Source organism: Gossypium hirsutum, chromosome D11 (assembly GCF_007990345.1).
Source record: "Gossypium hirsutum isolate 1008001.06 chromosome D11, Gossypium_hirsutum_v2.1, whole genome shotgun sequence".
NCBI classification, from domain to species: Eukaryota; Viridiplantae; Streptophyta; class Magnoliopsida; order Malvales; family Malvaceae; genus Gossypium; species Gossypium hirsutum.
The window spans coordinates 41,537,380-41,539,699 of NC_053447.1; the positions used below are offsets into that span (position 1 = coordinate 41,537,380).

The 2,320-nt window shown below is 36.9% G+C and overlaps 1 non-coding gene across 1 annotated transcript; it reads right to left on the minus strand.

Annotated features, from left to right (window-relative positions):
- Positions 1–1,138: 1,138 nt before the first annotated feature.
- Positions 1,139–1,245, minus strand: LOC121224030 (small nucleolar RNA R71). Its single transcript, XR_005921494.1, has one exon. It is a non-coding gene; the product is annotated as a small nucleolar RNA R71 (small nucleolar RNA).
- Positions 1,246–2,320: the final 1,075 nt, after the last annotated feature.

Sequence of the window (2,320 nt, forward strand, 5' to 3'; positions counted from 1 at the left end):
CATATTAACGCATTTTCTTATTAAAATGTGTTTAATTGGTTGAATTGACATAGAGATATAGTCAAGAGATAAATGAATTTTGGTAAGTGAGTAAGTTCATAAGTTAGCAAATTACCAAGTTGCTGTGAATTTATTCGTAACAACATGAACATGAGTTTCGTAATTCTAAGTTAAGAAATGAAAATAATCTAACACAATTATGTCATCTTGATTAAAATTATCTTTTCAAATCGTGCATTGGAACTTTTATTTTCTCATTATTTATTTTACTTAGTTAAAAATCTTAGTTTTTAATCACCTCCTCAAATCAAAATATTTTTCTCACTAAAGTGTTTTTAATTGTATTCATAAATAATTCTTTTCATAATACCTGTAGGTACGGTAACTCGACATTTACTTGTCACTTTATTACTTGTTGCGATTGTGTACACTTGCACATATTTGTCATTCCAAGTTTTTGGCACTGTTGTCGGGGACTGTTTTAAAAGACATTATTTGTGAAATTGTTAATTTTGCATTTTGGTCTATTTTTTCTCTGTTAAATTTTACTTCATTTTTTTTCTTTTGTGTTTGTTTCAGGTGTTTATGAGTATTGATCAAATTATTGACTTACTCCCCGTAGACCCTGAAATTGAAAGAACGTTCTGACAAAGGAGAAGACAAGCAAACCAAAGAAGGATCGAAGATACGAATTTCAAAAATCCAAACCAAAAACCAGGAGGAACATTCGCTTATAATACTCACAATCTGATCATTATTGCTGATGATAGAAACTGTGCCATTCGACAATATGCCATTCCTCTATTCAACGAGCTCAATCCGAGTATTAGGAGACTGAAATCGAGGCACCACAATTTGATCTCAAGCAAGCCATGTTCCAAATGTTGCAAAATATGGGTCAATTAAGTGGATTCCTACTGACGATCCACATCTTCATCTTCAGCTATTCATGGAAGTGAGTGACTCATTTAAACTAGTCAGAGTGACTGAGAATGCCTTGAGACTGAGATTATTTCCATACTTCTTAAGAGAGAGAGCACGAGTGTGGTTGAACTCCCTACCGTCTGATTCCATAACAACATGGCAAGAGTTGGTTGAACGTTTCTTAATAAAATATTTCCCTCCATCTTTAACCGTCAAGATCCGAAATGAAATCACTTCATTTCAGCAACTTAATGAATAATCCTTACATGAGGCATGGGAACGGTTCAAGGAGTTATTACAAAAGTGCCCTCTTCACGGCATTCTTTACTATGTTCAAATGGAGACATTCTATATTGGTCTCAATATTCATACTAGAACGATGGTGGATTACAATGCTTACGAGACTGTTGAAAGAATTTTCAGCAATAACTATCAGTGGCCAACCATCTAAGCAACCTCATAAAGACGAATAGCAGGAGTACAAGAAGCAGACACACTTGCTTCTTTAGCAGCCCAGGTATCCTCTATGTCTTCTATGCTGAAGAACATAATTGTTAATGGTTTCAATGGTAATCTGTTAGGTCAGCAGCTGAACCAGTTCAAGAATATTTCTTGTGAATACTGTGGAGATGGCCATTTCTTTGAAAATTTCCCATTGAATCAAGAGTCAAATTATTAGAGGGGAAATCAGAATTGGAATGGTCCGCAATCAAATTTTTACAACTCTTTATGGCAGAATCATTCAATTTCTCCATTGAGTAATCAATGGGTGGACCATAGCGACTCTGTTATGCCATTTTGACCAAATTATCCGTTGGAATATTCTCAACAAGTGCAACAATGTAACACCCCTAACCCGAATCCGTCGTCTGAACAGGGTTACAGAGTATTACCAAATTTTACAATTTAAACGGACAGAAAATTCAAACATTTCATAACATATAGCATTCATGTCAGAAACCAATCATAATCATGCATATTGTTCCTAATACGAGCCCTCGAGGCCCAAAATACACCTTAGAAAAAAATGGGACTAAATTGGAAACTCAAAAAAATATTTCAGAAACATTTAAAATTTTCAAAGCTGCAGGGGGATCACACAGCTGTGTGGCCAGGCCTTGTGATTCACATGGTGAAGAGACACACCCGTGTCTTAGGCTATGTGGGCATTCAAAATAGGGACACACGACCATGTCTCAGCCCGTGTCCGTGCCCGTGTAACTCACTGACTTGTGCCATACGGCCAAGCCACACGCCTATGTGCTAGGCCGTGTGGGCATATTGACTTGCACTCTTTAAAAGATATAGGGGACACACAGCCGTGTCACCTACACTTGTGTGACACACACCCGAGATACACCCGTGTCTCTACCGATGTGGACGAAAATAGGTCATT